This window comes from Bidens hawaiensis, unplaced genomic scaffold (genome assembly GCF_021521415.1).
Source record: "Bidens hawaiensis isolate Kalapana, Puna unplaced genomic scaffold, B.hawaiensis_p1.1 tig00008105_1, whole genome shotgun sequence".
Taxonomy (NCBI): Eukaryota; Viridiplantae; Streptophyta; class Magnoliopsida; order Asterales; family Asteraceae; genus Bidens; species Bidens hawaiensis.
In genome coordinates, this window is record NW_027491576.1 from 396,423 (window position 1) to 423,109 (window position 26,687).

General features: G+C 38.7%; 1 pseudogene; it reads right to left on the bottom strand.

The window, feature by feature from the left end:
- Positions 1-713: 713 nt before the first annotated feature.
- On the bottom strand, positions 714-4,119 carry LOC143637058 (glyceraldehyde-3-phosphate dehydrogenase, cytosolic-like; annotated as a pseudogene).
- Positions 4,120-26,687: the final 22,568 nt, after the last annotated feature.

Sequence of the window (26,687 nt, forward strand, 5' to 3'; positions counted from 1 at the left end):
TTACATAGCTATTGAACTTTGATTCTCTTTCTTTTGCTCCATATATGTGTACTTAGAGCCGAGGGTCTCTCTGGAAGCCACCTCTTTATCTCTTTGGATAGAGGTACGGTGTGCCTACATCCCACCCTCCCCAGACCCTACTTATAGCTTTGCTATCGGTGGGCTTCACTGGCTATGATTGATTGATTGATTGAAATAAATTTAGGAATTGTCATGTGGCAGTTTGAAGGCTGTAGGTTAATTATGGCATCTCCAATGCTTTGTGATGGTTTGAAATTCAAACATCTTAATCATCCATTCAAATTCTATCTCATTTCATTCTCACTCCTTCATCCCCTCACATAGACCTTATAAACCATATTGAAATTCCAAAAACTCTTTTCACTATCTCTCCTCCTTTCTCTCTTTCACCTAGGAGCCACCTAGGATTCAAACCTCCCAACAACACATCATTGGAGATGCCCTTATAAGAATAGTTGTTTGAAGCCCTTATAAGAATAGTTGTTTGAAAACTCATTGTTTTATTAGATGGGTAGATTTATCTTTATAGTTCATTTTTTCCTCTTACAACCTTTAAAACATAGTGTTTCATAAAATTTCAGTTTTAACATTTTGACATGAATTTTTCTCGTGGAGTGAACACTAATGTACAAGCAGTCGAATTCGAACCTTACAAGTTTTAACACACCTATTATTCCCATAATTATCAGTTCTTACTTGATATCAGCCTTGATGTCATCGTAGAACGCGGGTTTCTCAAGTCTAGCAGTAAGGTCAACGACCGACACATCAACAGTAGGAACCCGGAATGCCATCCCAGTAAGTTTCCCAACAACCTTAAAAAAGAACAATTGATTCAGGAAATTTATAATATATATGCAATTAAAACTATAACAAAAAAACTATACACCATACCTTGGCAGCTCCAGGGCTGATGGGAATAATATTAAAAGATGCAGCTCTTCCACCTCTCCAGTCCTTCATTGATGGACCATCAACAGATTTTTAAGTTGCCGAATAACATTTAATATAACAAAAGTTAGCCCACAGTTAGTTTCGGTATAATTTGCATTAAAAGGGAGTGATAATATTCTGGCCGGTGATCGAGTGAACTGTAGTCATAAGGTCTTCCACAATTCCAAATTTGTCATGAATAACCTGTGCATATGAAGCCACGATTGTTAAACTTAAAACATTTAACATCACACTTGACAGGCACGTTAGCAAATAAATGATCCGAACAAACACTTAAACATACATAATTTATTTTCATTTAAGAAAATGAACATAATTGACCATGAAAATTACCTTTTAGGTTAAAGTTATATAATAATATTTTTTCATATATGTCGTTCAAGAACTAGACATTTGTTTGTGTGCGTTCATTTAACCAAGCAAACAGTTCATTTTAAATAGGAAAATTGGATACTAATAATCCAAACTATTGACAATATGCCAATAATAATCCCAACTAACAATCTAACCGGTGACAGTCCCAACTTCCGGTGTTGTTACCAATAACAATCTCAGTCTAATAAACTGTTAACTCCGTTAATTATAATCGTTAAATTTGTGTTAAATGACCGAAATACCCTTCACTAACAAATAAATAATAATAAATAAAATTTACCTTCATCGTTTTATTTCTTCCTCATAAATCACAAATCACACTATTCCGGTCATCATCTCCGACCTGCCACCATCTCCGGCCCGCCACTGTCAACAACCATCTCCGTTAACATCTCAGTTCGCTACTACCGTCATCTTCGCACATCACCACCGCGATTTTCCGGTGAAGGAATTCTGATCGGGGGTGGTTTTGCGGTAGTTACAGGGCGGTTGCCGTGGTTGTCGAACATTAGATAAGCGACGGCAACATGACTACAGTGGCTATTAAAGGCCAGATCGATGGCAACTGTTTTTGTCGGTTCATGCGGCTGAAATGGTAATGGTTGTCAAGACCAGATCTGTATCTTTCCAGCGTCATTGTCACAGCCCGATCTGAAGGATGTTGTAGGTGTTGTTAAGGTTCCGCCCGTACCCAGCGGTGGGTTTGGTTTTCCGGTGTGGATGATGGTGGTTCGGGCAGAAATGGGGCCCCGACTTTGGTTTTCCGGTGTGGATGATGGTGAGGGGCCGACGAACTAGTGTTTGCCGGAGATGGTGAAGGTAACAGTGGCCGGAGATGGCGACCAGAATGTGTGAGGGTATTTCGGTCATTTAACACAAATTTAACGATTATAATTAACGGAGTTAACCGTTTTATTAGGCTGAGATTGTTATTAGTAACAACACTGAAAGTTGGGACTATCACTGGTTAGATTGTTAGTTGGAATTATTATTGGCCAATTGTTAATAGTTTAGATTATTAGTATCAAATTTTCCTTTTAAATAAATAAACAAAACACAAATGAACCTCTAGTCAAACGGATTTTGAACATTTGGTTTGTTTATAACCCTACTAACAAATAGTGAATTCAACCTTTTCGAGTGGAGCAAGACAGTTTGCTGTGCAGCTAGCATTAGAAACAATGGTGATATAACCTTCAAATGAGCAGCAGCTTTGTCCTTATCTGCGAAAACACCAGTTGATTCCACAACAAATTCAGCTCCGGCTTCGCCCCATGGAATCTCTTCCAGGTTTCTGTAATAAGAGATTGCTATTATTAATATGGTCAATGTGATGTTAAATGATGAGTCAAGCCACCCGTGAACTAAGATTGGCTTAGTAAAATCTTTAATCGAGCTGAGCTTAAACAAGATTAAAATACGCAAGAGAAGCAACTTCTCGTTATACATATGGCAACGTCTCCTCTCTCGTGGTACATATACCTAAAATTCATATATAAACGTCCTAGAGCACCTCTAGCTTTTCAAACCTAGCTAACTCGTGAGCATAAACATAGTCTATTATTTATATAATTATAATTATTTTATTTAACGATACATACATATATATATGGGAGGGTTATCTATATATATATATAATAAATCTTATTATATATTTGTGACAAGAATAATTATTATTTTGTTTATAAACAAAATAATTAATAAATACTAAACGAGTCAAGTTTGGAAAATTTTTTACGATCCAAGTTTGAGTTTTGGTTATAGGTTTCAATACGAGCCGGGGTTGAGCTAAGTTAAATGAGTCGAACTTGACTCGTTTACAAATGTAGCTACGAGTAGAAAGAATTGGATTACTTCATCCCATAAACGTTAACAGGCTTGTCCCCGAACAAAAGTGTACGTCTTGGAATCCTTAACTTTGATTTCACCCTTTTTATATTGGCCATGAACACTATTATATTTAAACATGTAGATCTGCACGAAACCATCACAAAATTCATATACAAATTGCCCTATATAGGGGTAGGGTACTAAACCCACCCTAAATTAATATAACACCCACTGAGCGGACAAACCATGCGTTAGGCGGACTGCATGACGCCATAAGCGTTACCCAATATAATAAACATTCTCTGACACCTCAGAATTGGTAGCGCTAAGATTTCCACCAGCATGGGACAAAAAGGAAGAATATACATCGGGAATATCACCCAACCAATAGGGGTGGAACAACACATAAAAGACGTTACAAAATAGTACATCACGTTAATGTCAAAAGGCCATGATGTCCACCAACCTCCATGACCCTGATGTCCGCCAACCTCCATGACCTCACAGGTGGAGAATATATTTGTGGAAAGCCTGCTAGGGCAGTTGGCCATGTTCTCTCTCCTTCGGCTATAAATATTGAAGTATCCCCAAACGGTAAAGGATCCACGATCCAATATTCCAATTCTCTCTCAATATATTTCCATCGTACTACAAGTACTGATTCTCACACCGGAGGGTGGTTACGAGAGAATTCCCCATTCCTCGTAACGAGCTCACGGTGTTCTGTTTTGCAGGAAATACTCATCTGCGCCAAGAAGGATCCTAACCCATCGTGGGGAATACTTGATCATTACCCTTGGACTAACTTGTTAGACCTAAGGGGTGGATTTGTGTTTCTTCATTGACGCCATCCGTGCATACTGCCAGAACAGTAAACTCTGAATCACTCCATTCTTGATCCAGATGAGGAGCAAAACCCCAGCTAAAGAGGTTGGCCATCAGTCAAAGGCCAACCAAGAAGGAAACATAGAAATTATTGACGTAATAGGTAGTGGCGAAGGTATCCCTGATGCGTCCACCCTCTGTCCTACCGTTACGGACAAAGAAAAAACGAAATCACGTTCACAAATGACCGTGCCACCAGATATAATGGGTTGGTTAGAAGGTGAATAAAAAAAGCTTATGGCCAAAGTCCAAGAAATAATGGCGGCGGTCATTCGACCAAGAACACTGTTCGATGGGGTAGCCAGTAGTAATGGCGAAGATAAAGATGATGAAAACGAAGAGGAGTCAAATCCAATTCGAACAAAAAACCAGCTGGCAAAACGCCGACCGCTCGCCAAAACAACAAGGCGGAAGATAAACCACATCGATCGAGACTGGAAGGTGATTCACGACTAGACTATCCAGAATATGAAGCAAGCTGGAGAGGTCTAGACGCAGCCACCAAAAAACTGATAAAATACCACCCGGACGCAAATGAAGACTTCTCCAAACCATACTGACCAACAACGTCGGCAAAGAAGTCGAAATTTGTAAGACGAATCGCCGAGGCGGAATTACCAGAAAACCCAAAATTCCCGCAAACGGTAGGCCAATATGATGGCCTATCAGATTCAAACGATCACTTGCAAACTTATATAGCCGCCGGATTAGTGTCAGGGTGGACTATGCCACTGTGGTGCCACATATTCACACTAGCATTGGTCGGTGCAACAAGGGCCTGGTTTGAAAGGTTGCCAGAAGACCAAATCACAAGTTGGGATGACTTATCAAGTAAGTTCACCCAACACTTTAACCAAATCACAAGTTGGGATAACTTATCAAGGAAGACCAAATCAGTGATCCAGCAGATATTCTTAATGTAACAAGAAAGGATAACGAAACACTGGAGGATTTCATCACCGGATTTAATAAAGAAGGGTTAAACATAGGAGGCGTTGGCAAGGAACTCTTGCGCGCAACTTTCCGCCAAAACGTAAAGTGCGACGACCTGATTCGGAACCTTACGGGCAGAGATGGTATGCCTCATCGCTGGGATGATATTATGACCGCGGCTGATGTACTAAAAGTAGTCAAATAATTATTAACTAAAAATATACTAATCTAGACACTAAGTAATACTCTAGACCCTTAAACTATTAACCGACAAGTGAACCGGTCGACTCTAGTACAGCCAAGTAAGTCCGGATATCGAACCCACGAGACTCTTTAAATTACGAAACTAGCAAACAAGACTCAAATACAAGACACAACTATTCATTAATAATATTTGAGGGGGAATTTAATACTAATTAATTAAAACTCTAAATAATAATTAACTAATAATTAAAACTTAATAATGATTAACTAATGATTACTTTAATTAACTAATTATTAAACTAATAATAAAATATTAAAACCCTAAACCTAATTAATATAATAATAAAACATAATCATAACCTTAACTAATTAATTAATTAAACTTAAACCTAATTCCTTTAAACTAATAAACAATTAAGAAAACTTAGCTTGATTCAGATGATAAAGATAACTACCTAGGCTAAAATCCCCAAAGTTACGGTTATTTATTTAATGGAAAACTGAAGTTATGGAACTGGGATAATGAAATAGACCCTTGATAGAAAACCCGAACATGACCCTAGAACTTCAAGAAGACGCCTATGGATTTCTAACAAGTTTTAAGACTCACCAGTTTTATGAATTAAACTTCCTTAATAACTTATGTCTAAGTATCTTTATGACGAAAACCTACCTTACAGCGCGGAATTCAAATATAGCAAAGCAAACTCAATTAACTTAATATACTAGGTTGACAATCAAACCTAGACGGACTCCTTACGAAGAACTAAATCTAGCAATCCTGACAAACAAAGATCTATCAATAGCCTATCACCTTACAACTTTCTAGGCTAGGAGCTCACTTTTATATGTTTAATTGATTTTATTGTTTTTATGATTTTAATCGATATTAATCACAAACTAGTCAAGAACACACAGTAAATGACCTAACAAAACCCTATCCTACAAAACAATCAACAAGGGCAATGTGAAACAATAAATCCAAGTAAACAAAACCAAGTAATCATATGCATCAATTAAATCAAACTCAACACTTTACTTAGAACATAAAACCCATAACGAAAATAAATCCAAACAAAATCAAACCGAACAATGGTTCATCACGACCTAGGTAGTTTATGAAGTTTTAGCCTAGCATCATAAAGTCTAAATCAAACAAAACAATTAAAACTAAAAACATGGTGAAAATCTAAAGAACGAAAGATTAAAGGCGATAAAACCCGTAATCTCCAAACGTGAACGTGTAACTCTTCACCGGCTGTCTTCTTGCCTTCAAAATCCACACGAAACTCGAAAATATGCTTCAATAACTCCCAAATTCGGCTGGTGGCTTCAGGTTATGTTCAGGTTTAAGTTAAAGTTGTTTAAATACCCAAAACAAGGCCCAACTTGAAGCAAAAAAGAAACAAAAATCCACCAGCATCTCTCAGGCGACGCGCGACCAGGAGATAGGAACCTGGCCGCGCGGCGCGGCGTGTTCTACCAAGGGGCCGGTCAGACCGGACCGGTCTGACCGGTTCTCTGATCTGATCCTTCCTGACGCGTTCCGAATCTCCGTTTCAGCTCTTTTTAGCTCGTTTTCGTCCTTTTTGATCATGATCAACTTCCAATGCCTACAAAACATAAAAGTGTTAGTAGTATACAAATCTTGACTAAAAACGAACAAAAACTATTAAAATATTAATTAAAATAAACAAGGGAAACATAAACATTTAGCATTATATCAAATATCCCCACACTTATTCTTTTTTTCGTCTCTGAAAAAGTTTGATGCAGTTGGATCAGAATCGGAAAATTACAGTCTTACAAACATATAGGTTACTTTTTAAAGCTTAGAAAAACGCAAAAACCGCGATCACCGATATTGTTATCCACTTAAACCCATGCCTTAATCTTTACCGGGACAAATAAGATCCGACAATAATAGTACTAAGTGGTTACACAATTAAGACCCGCTTATTTTCATCTTTTACCGGACCAGACCACCCCAACTTGACTTAAACTTCAAAATTAGCAGATTTAAAACTTTTGTTGCTCTATTTTTTCATGAATAGTTAAGACGATCAAGGGTATTGTTTATCCACCTAAGCTTAAGCATCAAAGTCTACCAAACAGCCATTAGATATGATTAAGGTACAATTAATTAATAGCTAGTGTTCCCCACAACATGACATACCCCCGTTATCAAGCAATACACTGAACCATCACCATAGGTGAGTATGCAAAATTTCATTTGTAGGGCTTACATGTGGCGTGTCCCCTGTGGTCCGTTTCTTAATGGTAATGAGATGCGAGCAAGGGGACCCCACATGGCTAACAACGTGGACGATCAAGTCTGTAGTGTATTTGTACTTTTGTGATCATGTTTAAAGACTTATGTGGCAGAAATATGCGGGTTTGCTCTTTTTTTTGCTTTATTTTAAATATTCACAACCCCATTTGGAATTGTGAATACCCAGATGAATAGATTGCATATAGACCCATAGTCTCCGGGCCCGGGGCATCCCATTAATACAAGATTTAAGGTTATAAAACCATACGCCAATGATGTGTAAAACACTAAAGCTAAGCAGTTTAAGATTTATATCACAGGCTACACGGCATACTCTAACGTTAAACCTACCCAAGCATCATGTGATAACGTATTTAATTTTTTTAAACTTTTCAAACTTTTATAATATTTCCACTTTTCATACCAAGAATTGAGACTTGAGTTCATTACTTATTTTCCACGGACAAAACGCTTTACCCACAAGAGATTTCCGACCCCTTTTATCAAATTGCCCTTTCATGTTCAAGGCTGAGCCTGACGACGCATCCCAAGTTAACTGCGCTTTCTTTTATTTATCTCATATTATTAGTAGTTTGAAAAACCAATTTCTGATAAATATCATCATCTCCTACTTTCACGCAAAAAATAAACTCAAGGGACATTTTTTTAAAACATTTTTCATTTTTTTATTATTTTTTTTCAAATAAAACACCAGTACGAAAACGAAAACAAAACTAAAATTAGTTAAAACACTTGTTTCCATCCCCACACTTAAATTTTGCATTATTCTCAATGCGGGCAAGGGAAACATGACTCGAAAAAATTAAAAACAAAAGGTAAAAATTATAAAAATAAAAAACCTAAAAAGATAAAAACAAAGACATAAAAATAAAATCATAAAAACATAAAAACAAAGTACAATGGAAAAGACTTAGCTTGTAATATACGAGACTGTCAATGTGCTGGTCTATTTTTATGGGTGCTCTCCTCACCGACCACTCAACAAAAATTGGTAACTCATTTTCTCTTTCTGAACGGACACGGCCACTCCTCTCGACAAACCTAAGTAACATCAAACATAACATCTTAAAAATAAAGGTTACTTATAAGTTTTCAACATCTACCAACTTCCAACCCGCCAACCCAACCAAATAGTCTAAAATAATATCAGTACAGACCAAATAAAAACAAAAACATCATAAAAACATAAAAACAAAAACATCATAAAAGATAATAAACTCCCATGCCGGCTCGTCAACTAAAGATCAATCCTCGTCCTCCTCTTCCTCCGACTCTTGCTCAAAATAGTGGAATGGCTCTGCATTATCAAATTCCGGATGACCCGGCCCATAAATCGGCTCTCTATAACCATACCCCGAACCACCCGGAGCACTCGACCCCCTCGGACCCGCAATATCCGGCTGTCGGAGAGACGCATGCAAACCAATCCTCAACTCAGTCATCAAATACCTCATTTGCTCATCTTGCCTTCTCTGATTCGCCTCTATCATCTGCTGCTGTTCTTGCATCATCTGTCTCAACTCATCCCGTGACTCGGTCACATACCCCCTAATCTGATCAAAACCGGACTCCATCCGTTCAAACAATGAGTCCATCGTAATAGTCTCGGGGCGAGGCTATCTGACCGGGAACTGAACACCCGGTCTCTCGGATCTGTGTAGTGGCCTCCGATGACGTTTCGGTAAACCGGCTCTCATAGCCGCAGCAGCCTCGGTGTTCAACGGTGGATGAATCTGTGGGCCCAACTTAACATCCTCCCACGCTAATGGGTCAGTCGTCTTCAAAATACCCGCATTTCTCAAATCCTTGACTCCCACAAGCTCTCTTCCGGGTCCCAATCTCATGTACTTCGGTTTAAACTTATCAAGCACACCCAAATTTTTGCAATCAGTGTGATGTATGGGCACATATCTATCTTTGACCTATTTTTGGTTCCACCACGTCTCGTCCGATGAAACGAACATGCCAAAAGACTCGCGTAATTAATCGGGACCTGATCTACCATCGCCAACAAGCAAAAGATATCCAACCAGTTTTACTTTGTTATTGCCCGAACCGCGTGTCACACCTTGAACAAAGGTGGCGGAACATGCCGAGGTGTAACGATTGCCCATAAGCGCATGACACTAATTTAAAGCGAGAATATTTAACAAACTCATTTCATTTCACAACATCGAAAATGTCGCATAACAATATTCAAGAGATAGTCAATAACAAGATATAACAAAATATAGCAAATCAAATATTGTTCATTTTTGCTAATAACTTAAAGGTCTTGACTTTCGTTTCCTCCACAATCATCAAATCAACCTAGATGCAAACATGTAACATTTCATAAAATAAAGTTTGTCAACACAAAGGTTGGTGAGCAATTCATAAGTTTGAACAATAGATATATAGTATGAAAAGCCACAAAACTAGTATACAAAACCATAAATAATAGCTATAAACTTGGATAAAATAGTTATCGCTAACAAGTTAGCAACACCCAACTATAAGGGGTTGCCAAATAGTTTAGGATTTTAGAGTTATCGTTAATTGCATTACGTTAACGACACCTTGCCAGAGGGGTTGCCAAATGGTCTAGGATTTATAGTTCCACCATCCGAAAGCGATAAACACATAGACATATAAGCAAAGAACACCAAATCGAGAAATTATTCAAGTAAAGTATACAACAACGTTTGTGGTTTAAGACCCAAGCATAAAACATTTAGTTTAGATAAGATGAAATGTCACCCCTAAAAAACGGGGTATGAAGTTACTCACATTCAAGTAATAAACTTAAAAGATTGATTATTTGGAGATTTGTCGGAACAATGAGTTTAATGTATGAAGCCTAAAATAAAAGAAGTCTTGGATTTAGAAAGGTTGCCTTGAAGATCTTTAAATAAAATAATTGTTGCAAAAAGTAAACAATTTAAAGTTCGAGGTTTAAAATGTGACTATTTAAGAATTTATAATAATAACCCTTTAAAAATGTAAGTTTGCTCAAAACCGGGTTAAAGTATCTAACCTTAATATTTACTTAACCTATGTTAAGTAATAAGGTGAGAAAATGCTAAATGCAAGTTCCTTTGGGACAAAGATACTAAAACGGGTTTCTAACGAGTGTTCGGGTCTTGACAAATGGTCAAATCCAAAGTCAACTTACCAAAATATTAATTATTATGAGATAACTCATTAAAACATAATAACACTTAACCAAGTATGTAGATCTACTGTTTTAGAACTAACAATGTACGTTAAGCGAGTGTTTGGTTTTGTCGGTCCAACTATGTTATGAGACCAAGTTGGATCCAACAATTCCAAGTAGTTAAGAAAATACTAAAAATCAGTTTGTAGACTATTTTTAAAGAAATATACAAGTCTTGATAGCTAAAAACACACTTGTGTGTCTTAAGTGAGTAAAAATCAGATTGGTTCGGTTTCCATCTCACAATATGTTCCTTGATGGTCTCCACATGCCCAAATATCATAGATCTTGTATAATAATTTATAAATGAGAAATATTTAAGTTTTACAACTAAAAAGTTAACAACAAGTCTTTTAAGCAAAAGTTTCGGTTTGGTTCGGTTTCCATCTCCCAACGAGTTCATAGATGGATTCCACATGCTTAATCTCAAAGAACTTGTAAAAATGATTTTAGAAACTCAAATCTAACATTAAACATGTTTAAACAACTATTTTAACAAAGCTAGTAAGCAAAAGTTTGGTTTCCGGTTTAGAGCTATTTACGGTTAAACTGAAGCATAGACTCTCAGAACCCACACCATGGAACTTGTAAATAAACTAAAAGGAGCAGCAGTTAGTCATAAATAATATGTGCAAACAAGTTATGTGTGTGTATATATCAAGAACACAAAGTCCTCCATAAAGCCTTGCCTTACGAGGTTAAAACTTAACCGATCGGAACCGGAGAAGTAACTACCAAAGGAAACAAGGGGTGTGTATTATATATATGTTGTACCACCATATTCAAGTATTAGTAATACTACATAAGTTAAATAGAATGAAAGATGAAGCTTGGTTTGACATTTGGAAGTCAAACCTTCAAGAATACATAAATAACAACCTTGAATCTATGGAGGATTTGAGAGAGAATTTGGGGTAAGAGAAAGTGTAAAAATGAAGGAGATGGGTGAGTATATATAGGGTAAGGGTCAAAGCTTATTTACATGGTTCTCTTTTGTGTTTTGCATGAAAATAGATGGGTTAAACAAACAAGCAGATCACAAAACAACAAACAAACTAAAAATTGTGTGCAGGGGTGCCTAGGCGTCACGCGGCCTCCCCTTGGCATTCTGGTTGCGCGACACGGCTTGCCCAGGTTGGAGGGGGGGGGAACTGGTCTAGCTCGTCTTTTGTGGTTCGTTTGTGCGTCCGGAAGTTCGTTTTTGATGTATTTTGCTAGTTTTAAGTCCGTTTTCGAATCCGTAAAAGGGGTTTTTCAAACTAAAAAAATGGGAATGATTTGGTAACATAAAAATCCAATATTTTATATATCATGAGTTTCGGTTTACAAAACGGGTCGGTTTACAACATAAAACAACACCAATACGAATACAATCGAGACTTGAATTTGACAAATGTCACACCGCGACCAATCAACATATTCACCAAAATCCGATGAATAAAATGAAGCATCGGATCCCGAATATCCGAGCTCACCATCGATCCTGAGAATGGACAAATCGCAATCTTATTCCAAAACGCAGCCAACTCTTCCTGACCAAAACTCACCTCTTGTTAACTCATGAACGCACCCCGAATACTCGTCAGAAAAGCTGGCTCTTTTACCTCATTCTCCGTATAAAACCCGATCACTACCGCAAACTCCGCGATAGTCATATCATACAACTTTCTTCCCAAAGCAAACTACACCGCATCCGACTGAGCAAAATTACCATCTTTATATTGAAACGTGCTTAAAAATTCCAATGTCAGCTCGTGATATTGCGGTTCGTTTAAAGATAGCATAGCCATAAATTTCAGGCCCAATAACTCCTCAACTCTCTCTCTTTGACCAATCATGCTCAACAAATCCCAATCTATAGTATTAAAAACAAGAAGATCCGAATTGATTAACTTACACAATCGACCATATTCTTGTGAATTCTCCTCGAACTTAAGAAATGAACTATCCATAAGGTTTGGAGCTCCTCTATTTGCCCTAGTCAGCATGTTTTGGTATTCAATTACCCGAACACTCGGCTCCACAAAAGTAACTGGTTCCGGCTCGCCTTGCGGTCTCGGAGCCGGGCCTCTTTTGCGTTTCCCCCCTCTTTCGTCATCCTAAACACAATTAAACAAGCAAACAAAACACGGGAGTAAGTAAATAAACTAAAAAGAATAAAACAAAATATTTTTTAAATTTTCGGATTTCCAAATATGGGTTACAAAATAATTCAAACCGACTCGTTTAAATGAAAATTGAGTAAGTGCGAGCGGTTTATATTTTCACTAAAAAGCTAACGGAAAACCAAAGTTAAAGACTTTTACTAGTTTATAAACTCGAAAACATTCATACTGACTTAACAAACATCACCGCCTCCCGGCACTTTAATTGTCCCAATTAAACCCAAGTGCCAACAACCCGAAAGATTGAGTCTAAAACGAGCGGAAAAGCACACTTTGGTAAAATATTTATTGCATAAAAATTTTTTTCCGGCTCGTTTTTAACTACTAAAATATCAATATTCAACATCCCAAACTAAACTCCAACGCTAGATACACTCGGTATAATCCCAAACCGAGCCAGCCGTAACTGCGAAAAATAAATATTCAACATGTTCCAACCCCAACCAACCACACCAAACATGTCAAAGAAACACCAAACCATACCAAACCGCACTCAAAAACTAACTTATACAACTTACTTGAGCAAAACCCGACAAAAAAGTTGGTAAAACTAAAGCTAAAACTAAGACTAGAATACACAAAAATTACAAAAATTACAAGAAATCATACCTTGAAGTAATGTAAAACCCGGATGAACTTGCAAAAAAATTAAGAATTAAAGTGTGTGCAAGTGATAGAATTAGTGAAGTTTTGGTGAAAATTGATAGTGGGTGATTATATTAGGGTGATAGGAAGGTGATTGGGATGTTTAATTTGAAGAAGAATGGTGAAATATGGTGGAGATGTTGATGGGGTCGCGGCTAGGGTTTAAGGGAGAAAGAGGATTTGAAAATTTTTGGTGAAAAATGGTATACTATGGTTAAGAAGATAAAAAAAAAATCTGTTATGTGGTCTGCGAGTCAGCCGCGTCGCGCGGACCGCTATGGCCTCCCCCCGTCACGCTACGCGGCGTGCGTAGCTGGGAGGCTTCCTGGCTCCGCGTCATGCCGCCAGCTTGGCCTACCCAAGTCGCGCGCGCGACGGGCACTCTTGGAAGAAAGTTTCAACGTTTTTAGAGCCATTTTGCCTTAGAATGTTTTTAGAAAATTGCCAATTCTTTGTTATGCCTATTTTCTGTTATTTTGATGTGTAAAACTTACCTAGCATCCTTTGAATCCTCGTAAAACCTCGCGTTATGTTGGTGATGATACCTTGAAATGACTCGACGACACACTAAACTACAAAAACTAAAGTTAGTGACTCAAAGAAACGAAAATAGACTAAAGAAATTATACAAACTCTACACTTGAGTTTTCACTCAAGAACCCGTTTCGATGATTTAGTTTGATGGATCGAGGGGAGTTTCCTCCACCTCGGTTGAATCCCCCGGCCCTCCAAGATAATGCTTTAAACGATGACCGTTTACTTTCCATGACGTTTCATTGTCTGGATTCTCTAACTCCACGCTCCATACGGGAATACTTCCTTCACCAAATAAGGCCCCGTCCACTTGGATCTCAAGTTACCTGCAAATAACTTCAAACGAGAATTAAATAACAATACTTTATCACCTTTCTTGAAATCTTTACCTCCCTTTAAACGTCGATCGTGCAACACTTTCGTCTTTTCCTTGATATCTAACGATCGAGAATATGCCGCGTCACGGAGTTCCTCTAACTCATGAATTTGAAAATACCTCTTCCTTGCGGCCTCAGTAAAATCAACATTAACCGTCTTCAACGTCCAAAATGCTCGATGCTCCAACTCAACGGGAAGATGACATGCTTTACCGTAAACTAACATAAACGGTGTAGTACCCAACGATGTGTTGTACGCGGTTCTGAATGCCCATAGCGCATCATGCAATTTCTTCGACCAATCTTTCCGACTTATTCCCACCGTCTTCTCTAAAATTCTCTTCACCCTCTATTAGCATTCTCGACTTGACCTTTCGTTTGAAGATGGTAAGCGGTAGAGGTGCGATGAGTGAGTCCAGAACGAGCTAATGCCTTCTCCATGACAGAATTACAAAAATGAGTACCTCGATCATTAATAATCGCCCGTGGAGTTCCGAAATGAGTGAACAACTTCTTTAAGAACTTCACAACAACTCTAGCATCATTCGTGGCCAATGCTTGGGCTTCAACCCACTTGGAAACATAATCTATCGCCACTAATATACTTGTGACGACCGGAAACGGTCCCATAAAATCGATGCCCCAAACATCAAATATTTCTAGAGTTTTTATGGGGTTTTGAGGCATATCGTTTTTTGATGAAATATTTCAGGTGCGTTGACAATCATCCCAAGTCTTAACAAATTCAACCGCATCTTTTACAACCAACGGCCAATAAAAGCCACTATCAAATACCTTCTGAGCCGTGGCATGCGCACGATGATGACCTCCCGTTAAACTTTCATGAACATGCTTTTGAATATTCAACCCTTCTTCTTTCGATACACATCTTCTAAGAATTCGGTCACCACCAATCTTGAAAAGAAAATGATCGTCCCAAACATACCGAGTAACATCCCGAAAAAACTTCTTCTTTTGTTGAGTAGTCATCCCTTTCAACACAAGGCCCGTAGATAAATAATTTGCAAAATCAGTGAACCATGGCAATCCTTGCTTTTCGGCCGTAGCAAAATCAATCGACTCATGTGGGAATCTGTCACCAATCTCTTCCTCACGAATCTCTTCTCTTTTTAGATCCTCTAAACTGGAAAGATGATTCGCTGCAACATTCTCCGCCCCCTTCTTGTCTTTAATCTCAATATCAAACTCGAAAAGTAAAAGAATCCACCGTATGAGACAGGCTTTGCATCTTTCTTGTGAAAGAGAAAACGCAAAACTGCGTGATAGGTAAAAACGGTGGTCTTTGAAAGTACGAGATAAGACCGGAACTTATCAAATGCAAACACAACGGCTAAAAGTTCCTTTTCGGTGGTGGTGTAGTTCTCTTGAGCATCATTCATCGTCTTGCTTGCATAATAAATAGGGTGAAAATGTTTCTCACACCTTTGCCCCAAAACCGCTCCAACCACATAATCGCTCGCATCACACATGAGCTCAAAAGGTAAATTCCAATCCGGTGACACGAGAAAAAGAGCACTTACGATTTGATCTTTCAAAAACTTGAATGCCTTCAAACACTCCTCATCGAACACAAAAGGGACATCTTTTTCTAATAATCGGGTCATCGGGCGGGTGATCATTGAAAAGTCTTTAATAAACCGCCGGTAGAAACCCGCATGACCGAGAAAACTTCTTATAGCCTTAACATTTGTCGGTGGAGGAAGCCTACAATTGTGTCAATCTTCGCCCGATCCACCTCTATACCATCTCTTGAAATTTTATGACCCAACACTATCCCTTCCGTCACCATAAAGTAACACTTTTCCCAATTAAACATCAACTTTGTCTCGATGCACCTATTCAACATCCTCTCATGATTACCCAAACAATGATCGAAAGAATTACCGTACATCGAAAAATCATCCATAAAAAAACTCCATGGACGTCTCTATCATATCCTGAAAAATTGCTACCATACAACGCTGAAAGGTAGCCGGAGCATTACACAACCCAAACGGCATGCGGCGATATGCATATGTACCATACAGACTTGTAAAAGTCGTCTTCTCTTGGTCTTCCGATGCGATTGGAATATGAAAATAACCTGAAAAACCGTCAAGAAAACAATAAAATTGCTGACCTGCGAGATGCTCCAACATTTGATCAATAAACGGCAACAGGAAGTGGTCTTTTTGAGTAGCGTCATTCAACCTCCGATATTCAATACAAACCTGCCAACCGGTAACCGTACGTGAGAGAATAAGTTCATTCTTCTCATTCATGACAACCGTCATCCCCCTTTTCTTTGGAACAACTTGAGTTGGACTTACCCATGGGGAATCCGAAATCGGATAAATCACTCCGACATCCAACAACTTAAGGACCTCTTTCTTGACAACCTCTTGCATATTTGGATTCAAACGCCTTTGGGGTTGAACCACCGGTTTATACTCATCTTCCGTCAAAATTCGGTGGGTACAATAAGTGGGGCTAATACATTGAATATCCGAAAGTCTCCATGCAATCGCCATTTTGTTCATCTTCAACACCTCTATCAACTTGGCCTTCTCTATCTCACTCAACTTAGAAGAAACAATAACGGGCAAATCCGAGCTCTCTTCAAGGTACGCATACTCTAAATGTGACGGAAGAACTTCTAATTGCAACGGACCGGGGTTTTCCGCCCCTTTTTCACAAATAATCTAACTAACCCCCATAATCTCCGCAAAGCAAGAAACATCATTAACCACTTCTTTGTGACATTCGTCAATTTCGGGTCTTGTTTGTATTCGTATTTGTATTGTTTTATGTTGTAAACCGACCCTTTTTGTAAACCGAAATTAATGATATATAAAATATTGGATTTTTATGTTACCAAAACATTCCCATTTGTTCAATTTGGAAAACCTCTTTTACGGATTCGAAAACGGACTTAAACCGAGCAAATTACAAAAAAAGAACTTCCGGACGCACAAACGAACCACAAAAGACGAGCTGGGCCAGCCCCTCCCTGAGCACGATGCGCCGCGCGACCAGAGGGCCAGGGGGAGCTCGCGCGGCACCTAGCCAAGCCTGTGAATATTTTCGGATTTTTCTTGTGTTTTGTACTTTGCTTGTTTGTTTAACCAACCTATTTTCATATAAACATAAAAGGAACCTTGTAAAGAAGCCTTGACTCTTACCCTATATATACACACCCATCTCCTTCATTTTTACACTTGCTCTTACTCCAAATTCTCTCTCAAAACTCCATAGCTTCAAGGTTGTTATTTCTTATGTATTCTTGAAGGTTTGACTTCTCAAGTCAAACTAACCATAGTCTTTCATTCTAACTTGTTCATCTAACATTAATAACACTTAAATATGGTGGTACAACATATATATAATACACACACCCCTTGTTTCCTTTGGTAGTTACTTCTCCGACTCCGGTTGGCTAAGTTTCGGACATCGTAAGGCAAGGCTTCATGGAGGACTTCGTGTTCTTGATATATATACACACACATAACTTGTTTGCACATACTAACCATGACTAAATTCTACTCTTTTTAGTTTCTTTTTGCCAAATTTATGAAGTTCCATGGTGGAGGTTTGTAGAGACTAACATCGGTTTAACAGTAAATAGTCCAAACCATGAACCGAACTTTTTACTAGTTTTGTGAAAATAGTTGTTTAAACATGTTTAATGTTAGATTCGAGTTTCAAAAATCATTTTTACAAGTTCTTTGATATTAAGCATGTGGAATCGATCTATGAACTTGTTGGGAGATGGAAACCGAACAAAACCGAAACCATTGCTTAAAAGACTTGTTGTTAACTTTTTAGTTGTAAACCTGAAGTATTTTTCATTAATAAATTATTATACAAGATCTATTATATTTGGGCATATGGAAACCATCAAGGAACATATTGTGAGATGGCAACCGAACCAATCCGATTTTTACTCGCTTAAGACACAAGTATGTTTTTAGTTATCAAGACTTATATATTTCTATAAAAATAGTTTACAAAATGATTTTAATTATTTTCTTAAGTACTTGGAAATGTTGTATCCAACTTGATCTTATAACATAGTTTGGACCGACAAAACCGAACACACGCTTAACGTATGTTGTTAGTTCTAAAACAATAGATCTACATACTTGGTTAAGTCTTATAAAGTTTTATTGAGTTCTCTCATAACATTCATTATTTTGAAAAGTTGACTTTGGGTTTGACCAATTATCAAGACCCGAACCAACAACCCGAACACTCGTTAAAGACCCGTTTTAGTATCTTTGTCCCAAAGGAACTTGCTTTAGCATTTTTCCCACCTTATTACTTAACATGGGTTAAGTAAATAGTAAGGTTAGATACTTTAACCCGGTTTTGAGCAAACTTACATTTTTAAAGGGTTATTATTATATATTCTTAAATAGTTACATTTTAAACCTTGAACTTTAATTGTTTACTAATTTTTGCAACAATTATTTTATTTAAAGATCCTCAAGACAACCTTTCTTTATTTTATTTAGTCTTCATACGTTAAACCCGTCGTTCCGGCAAATCTTCAAATTACCAACTTTTCAAGTTTATTACTTGAACGTGAGTAACTTCATACCCCGTTTTCTATCTTTTGTTTTGGGGCGACATTTCATACTTATCCAAATCAAATGCTTTGTACTTGAGTCTTAAACCACAAACGTTATTGTATACTTTACTTAAATAAATGCTCGATTTGGTGTTCTATGCTTACATGATTATATGCTTATGTGTTTACCGCTTTTGGAAGGTTGATTCATAAATTCGTGAACTATCTGGTATTCTCTTATAGCACGGTGCCGCTAACGTATTCTTATTAACGACCTCATGAAATCCGAATCTATTTGGTATTCTCTCATAGACGGTGCCGCTAATGTATTTTTATTAGCGACCTCATATTATCCAAATTATTGCTATTTATTTGCTGTCTCGTATGCAATATTGTGGCTTTTCTATTATATTCATATATGCTTAAAAACTATGAATTGCTCACCAACCTTTGTGTTGACAAACTTTATTTTATGTAGTGTTACAGGTTTGCATCTAGGTTGATTTTGGAGTTCGGTGAAGAAAACGTCACAAATACTGTTAGGATATTAGCAAAAATGAACAAAATTTGATTTGCTATATTTTGTTGTATTTGACTTATGATTATTGTTATGTGACATTTTCGATGTTGTGAAATGAAATGAGTTGTTAAATATTGTCGCTTAAAATAGTGTCATGCGCTTATGGGCAATCGTTACACCACGGCATGTTCCACCGCCTTTGGTCGGGGTGTGACAGATTTGTATGAGAGCCATGACAATTAGGATAGGTGGTTAGACGTAACAACCTAGAATTGTTATGCTTAGGGTCCTATACGTGTTTTCATACGTGTTTACTCTATTTTATTGTTCATATCGCATGTTTATTTATAAACTTGTTTAAAATTTACCAATATCCTAAATGTTCACATACACACACTTTCATAGTATTTCCAAGGTATCCTTACCTTAAAACGTAAAAGTATATTTTTATTGTGTTTTATGGATTACAAGATTAACTTGGATCCCGTTGTTTCAAATCCCTTAAAGGTTGCGTTTATATCGGATTTGTAGCCATCATAAAAAACGAGACATTATTAAATGACCATTTGACAAAAAGATTCCAAGGATCGAAGGTGATTTACTTACCTGGGATGGTTGAGTTACAGTGCTCGTTTTCTAGGCCACAAATCATGTTATATATTTCAATTCTTTAGGTAGTCGAATGTGAGCGTTCCGGTCGCCATCCTAATTTTCGGTGTTAAAACAATAGAACTACGGTGGTTCGTGGACTAGTGTTTTGACATGATGTTGTATCTCGATTTATTGTGTTATTTGAGTCTAAAATATGAAAAAGTCGCGGTGGTTCGTGCACATGTTTAGACTCCAACATGGTGTTTTATAAACTTTTTAGTGTTGGAATATCAAGTCATGGGGTTCATGCACGATTTCCCGACACTATAAATCACAAAATCTCAAATTTTTCAAGCTTTAACCATCTCAAAATCATTTAAGTTTTGTGTACAGTTTTATTATTTAAAAACGAAGTTTTATATTTTATATAACACTAACATCTTCTCCTTACAAACTCTAGGATTCACAATCACAAAAATTGAAATCTTATTTTATTTTACACACCCTTATATTAATTTCTTTTTACCTAAAACTTATCCCATTTTTTTTTTATAAATTTTAGCATGCCTCCGCTAAGACGCCAACCGCGCAAGAACTCCACCCGACATATGGCCGCTCTCGTCGCCAAACAAATGGCCGCTGTGATTCCCTAACTTATAACCCAAATCCAAGCTGCCCAACCCGCACCCGTTGAACCCAAACCCGCATCTTACCTGGTTAAGCAATTTACTAGTTCCAAACCGTCCGAGTTCCGTGGAACCAATTGTGCGACTACCTTGTTACAATGGTTCGAATCAACCGAGAGTGTGTTCCGACACAGCGAATGCCCCGACGCGAAAATGACAAATTTTGCGTCTAGCATGTTTAGAGAAACCGCTCTAACATGGTGGGGGTAGTGTTATGCACCTCCAAGGTTAGGGTACGGCTATGGCTCTTCTATGGGCCGATCTCAAGGCGCTTATGATGAAGAAATTCTGTCCCAAACACAAGCTCCAAAAGCTTGAGGTAGAATTTTGGAACCTATAACAAGAAAGTGGTGATAACGCCACTTACTCACTCTGCTTCCATGAGTTGAGCATCCCTGTTCCTCATTTGGTTATCCCAACCAAACGTGAAATTTATAAATACATTGGGGGTTTACCAATGCAAATCTGGGACTCTGTTATGAGTAGCAAACCCGCGACCCTCGAGGATGCCATCACTTTGGCCGGCGCTATCGGAAAATCACATGAAAGCGGGTACCCTCACCATCAAGAAACCGAGTGATGTAACATCCTAAAATTTTAATTATAAATAAAGAAAGTTATGTTTAGTGATTTCACGTTGTTAATTATTTAATGTCGAGTAAGGAGGGAGTTGGGCTTAGATTGCGTAAGATGGGTTAAATGAGAATGGGCCTCGGGTCCGTGGGCTTAGAGGGATATAAATATCCCATCCCAAACCCAATCTTTCATTTCCACCTTCTTTCTTCACACTCAAAACGCACACATTCTAACCGATCAAGATTCGAAGCCGAGACCCGAGATTTTGTTGATAGATCTGAGTTGGTAAGGTAAGAACAAATCCACCAAAGCTAATATTACTGAAAATGGTTAGGATTGGATGGGTTAACCGGACCCGAAACCCAAACTGCCCAAATCGGACCCCTAAAACGTCTATTTTAGGCCGATTTGATGGTTGGGATTTGTAGGCGCCGATCATACGATTCCGTGGGTACCAAAATCGAGTTATTTGGCTAAGAAACGAAGGATTTATGGGCAAACAGATCTGCAGCGCGATAACTTCGCCTGCAAGATTAAGTTCGCCTGATGAACTTCGCCTTCAAGCGTAACTTCGCCTTCAAGCGTAACTTTGCCTAAGGTTTAACTTCGCCTGAAGCCAAGTTCGCCTAAGGATAACTTCGCCTGAAGCCAAGTTCGCCTAAGGTTTAACTTCGCCTGAAGCCAAGTTCGCCTAAGGTTTAACTTCGCCTGAAGCCAAGTTCGCCTAAGGTTTAACTTCGCCTGAAGCCAAGTTCGCCCGAGGTTTAACTTCGCCTGAAGTGAAGTTCGTTTATAAAATAAATTAAAAACCTAATGGAAAATGTGTTAAGGCAGTTATCGAAAATAAAATTTTTCCAAGCTGACCTGGCAGCTTAACCCCAGCCAGGGGCTCTGCCCCTTGGACCCCGCTAGGGGCTGCCGCCCCTAGAACCCCGCTGCCAGGGGCGCTGCCCCCGGACCCCCGTTCGTTGTGGGTCATATATAGATAGAAATACAAAGCGAGTAGTAGTTAATTGATATGTGTAAATATTATACAGTTAGCCGAGCCCAGTTAAAGAAAGGAATTACGATCAACGGCGAGCGTAACAGGATCCAGGTGAGTTTCTAGCCCCATTCCTTGTTATGTTTTCAGGGCTGTGTGCATACTTGATGTGTTGTTAATACATTTATCCTAAGTGATAAGTGTATGCCCTATGTGATATATGTGTTATGTAAGAATGATTGCTTGATGGTACGTGAACGATCTTCGGATATTGCACGTACTGTCAGGTTGTAACGCTAGGTATAAGTAAGAATGTTATGTATGTTATGTATATGAGCATGGTAGTGATAATAGAAGAAAGAAATGATAATGCATGGTTGTATGGTTACGAAAAGGGAATCGAACCCTACTAATATTCGAAAACAAGGGACCAGACCCTTATAATATCTGTGATGTTAGGGACCAGACCCTTATAATATCTGTGATGTTAGGGACCAGACCCTTACAATATCTGTGAGGATAGGGACCAGACCCTCATAATATCTGTGATGTTAGGGACCAGACCCTTATAATATCTGTGATGTTTGGGACCAGACCCTTATAATATCTGTGAGGTTATAGGGCGAAAGGCTCTTTAAAACGTATGATTATGAATGTAAAGAAAGTATGTAAGTAAGAAAGAAAGTATGTAAGTAAGAATGAAGGTATGAGTACTTATGTGTGTATGAAAGAAAGTTATGAGGTTAAGTACGTATGTATGTAATAAGGTATTGTATGGTATTGTATGATTAACTAGAACTCACTCAGCGTAGCTGACTTTTAGTATGCACGCAGGTGAGTAGGATGAGACAACTGGCTTGAGTGGAGGACACATGGCAGAAGACTAAAGCCTGGCATCTGAAGATCTGATATGTTTTATAAGTTATGTTTTGATTTTGAAAGACAAGAGGAATGTTTTAAGACACGATTATGAATTGATATGTAATGTTTTATGAAAGTTTTATATTCCGCGTAAAGTTTTTAATTAACTCTGATATTTAGAACTGTGTTTATGAGTAAATCCAACACGAAAGTAGGGTTACCGGTGACGGGGCCTTACAAGTGAGAAAGCCAAGCCCGAGCCCGCACCGCAAGCCAAGGTTGACCCACAACCCCAAGCCATTAACTACTCTAAATCTTCCCGGGACAACAATAACAATAACAAAAGAAACCCAAAACCAACTACTGAAACTATGCTGTCACCCAACCCCAACCACAAAAACAAACCCAAGCTCCACCACAAACCCGAAATCCTTACACCGGTACTTTCCCACTTTGCAACAATTGTCAACGCCATCACCCATCACACTTACCATGCCGCCAATGCACAATTTGTAACCGTTTTGGTCTTCTCAATACCGCATGTCGATCCACACAACCAACCCAACCCAACCAACCAAGAACTACTCCCTAAAATCCCCAAAACCGATATGCATCCTACCCACCAAACCCTCCACAACAACCCCGAGCTTGCTTCAATTGTGGAGACCCTAACAATTTCCGCATCAATTGCCCTCGCCTCACTTTTGCTAACCAAACCATGACCATACCTTACTACGAAGCCCAAGCCTACCAACCCCAACTTCCCCAACTCAATGCACCACTCATCCAACCCATCAAAGAAATCCAAGCACCACCTCCACCTCCACAACAAGCACCTCAAGTCAACCATGGCAATCAAGGGAGAGCTTTTATGATGAATGCAAATCAAGCTCAAGTGGAAAACGATGTCGTGAACGGTATGTTTTTGTTGAACTATCATTTGGCTTCTATTTTATTTAATAGGGGTGCCGATAGAAGTTTTTTATCTTTGAAATTTGATTCGAAACTTGCGATGCCTCGAACTAAGCTTTCCCGACCGTTCTCTGTTGAAGTCACCAATGGCAATTCTATTACCATCAATTCCGTCATCCACGATTGTTCTCTCATTCTCTCCAAGCATAAATTCGCCATCAATCTCATCCCGATGTAAATGGGAAGTTTCAATTTCATAGTAGGCATGGATTGGTTATCTTTGCACCGTGCCGAAGTTGTTTGTTTCGATAAGTTCATTCGCATTCCGCTAGTTAACGGTAAAATACTTAAAGTCTTCGGCAACACTACCTCTCGAAGGTTAAACATTATGTCGTGCGCCCAAACGCAAAAGTACTTACGCCAAAAGTACGTTCTGTTTTTAGCTCTCTTGGTGACAAAAGACAAGGAAAGGAAAATCTAAGATATTTCCATTGTTCGTAATTTCGTCGATATCTTTCCCGATGATGTCACCGGTCTTCCTCCCGTTCGTCCGATTGAATTCCAAATCGATCTTGTGCTAGGCGCGATGCCGTGGCCAAGGCTCCTTACCGTTTAGCCCCTTCAAAAATGTAAGAACTATCAAACCAACTCGAAGAACTTTCCAGTGAAGGATTCATTCGTCCAAGCTCTTCTCCTTGGGGCACTCCCGTTCTCTTCGTGAAAAAGAAGGATGGTTCGTTTCGTATGTGCATCGATTACCGAGAACTTAACAAGCTTACAATTAACAATCGTTATCCTTTGTCACGTATCAACAACTTATTCGACCAACTTCAAGGCACAACTTGTTTCTCCAAAATTGATCTTCGATCGAGTTATCATCAATTGCGTGTTCGCAAAGAAGACATTCCTAAAACCACTTTCCGTACTCGATATGGACATTTCGAATTTTTGGTTATGCCTTTCGGGTTAACAAATGCACCCGCGGTATTTATGGACCTCATGAATCGCGTTTGCAAACCATTCCTTGATAAATTCGTTATTGTATTTATTGATGACATCCTTATCTTCTCTAAATCCAAAGCCGAACATGAACATCATTTGCGTTCCATTCTCGAGCTCCCTAGAAACGAACAACTCTATGCCAAATTATCCAAATGAGAATTTTGGCTTGAAGAAGTTCAATTTTTAGGACACATCGTTAACGACAAAGGTATTCATGTTGATCCCGCTAAAATTGAGGCCGTTAAGGATTGGAAAACTCAAACGACTCCCACGGAAATTTGATCCTTCCTCGGTTTGGCCGGATATTATTGGCGTTTCATTCGGAATTTTTCTAAGATCTCTTTGCCTCTTACCTCTCTTACTCATAAAGGGAAACCATTCGAATGGGGTTCGAAGCAAGAGGAAGCCTTTTGTACTCTCAAGGAAGTACTTTTCAATGCTCCCGTTCTAACCCTTCCCGATGGAAACGACGATTTTGTTGTATTTTGCGATGCATCCCTCAAGGCCTTGGTTGTGTTCTCATGCAACGAGGTCAAGTCATCGCATACGCATCAAGACAACTAAAGGTCAACGAGAAGAACTATACGACTCATGATCTCGAACCTGGTGCCGTCATTTTTGCTCTCAGAATCTGGAGACATTACCTTTGTGGTACAAATTGTGTGGTTTTTAACGATCATAAAAGCCTTCAACATATTTTTGACCAAAAATATCTCAACATGAGACAACGACGATGGGCCGAATTACTTAGTGATCACGATTGTGAAATTCGCTACCATCCCGGTAAAGCGAATGTTGTCGCCGGCGCCCTAAGTCGAAAGGTTAATGTTAATTCCGCTTTGCTTTTAAGCATTGTTTTTTAAACCGATCTTCAGATTCGTATCTTTCAAGCTCAACGTACCTCCGTCGAAGAAGGTAATATGTACTACGAAATGTCATGTGGAGCCGAACTTCGACTCGAAACTAAACCCGATGGTCTTTTGTATTTTCTCAATCGTTTGTGGGTTCCCGATCGTGATGATCTTCGTACTTGTATACTCGATGAAGCTCACAGTTCGCATTATTCCGTTCATCCCGGTGCGGATAAGATGTATTTCGATCTTCGTGCTACCTTCTGGTGGCCGGGTATGAAAAAGGATGTAGCGTTGTTTGTATCTAAATGTCTTACTTGCTCAAAAGTCAAAGCCGAACATCAAAGACCTTTTGGTCTACTCGAGCAACCACCGATTCCCGTTTGGAATTGGGAAGACATTGGTATGGAATTTATCACCAAATTACCCAACACCAAAAAAAGGCAACGATAGTATTTGGGTGATCATCGATCGTTTGACCAAATCCGCTCATTTAATTCCGATCCGCGAGAAGTATTCTGTCGAGCAGCTTGCTCAAATCTATGTTTGGGAAATTGTGTGTCGACACTGTTTAGCATTGACTATCATCTCCGATCACGATGCCCGTTTTACCTCTCATTTTTGGCGTTTACTTCTAGAAGCATTGGGAACACGTCTCGATTTTAGCACCGCTTATCATCCTCAAACGGACGGTCAATCTGAACGTACGATTCAAACACACGAG